The sequence below is a fragment of the Arachis ipaensis genome, chromosome B04 (genome assembly GCF_000816755.2).
Source record: "Arachis ipaensis cultivar K30076 chromosome B04, Araip1.1, whole genome shotgun sequence".
In the NCBI taxonomy this organism is placed as follows: Eukaryota; Viridiplantae; Streptophyta; class Magnoliopsida; order Fabales; family Fabaceae; genus Arachis; species Arachis ipaensis.
In genome coordinates this window covers 132,639,107-132,639,511 of record NC_029788.2, presented here as the reverse complement: position 1 = coordinate 132,639,511, position 405 = coordinate 132,639,107, and positions in this window count along the sequence as shown.

The window sequence follows — 405 nt, the reverse complement described above, 5'->3', positions numbered from 1 at the left end:
ATTATTCATCCATATTTATTCCAAAAAAAAACTTATAATTCTTCATTAATATATTTAATAATTCAATATTAAATTAATATATATATTGAAAATATTTACAAAATTCCAAAATCCATGTAGTATATAAATAAGAAAATATTTTCCCAATATCAAAACCTTAGCTTGTAACCCATTACCTACCAAACTCTCTACATCACCCTTGAATTTTTGTTTGACCTTACCCCAATTTCTAAACTTCTCTAATAGTCCAATATTTAATGTAGAATGAATACCTATCCGACCCTGACAATTATCTCGAAAAGACAATGAGACCTCAAGAAAAAAAAAAAACATCCAATCTGACCCTTAATCTTTTTTTTTGGATTGATTAGTCCCTGTGCCAAAAAAATACTATTGACTTATTTT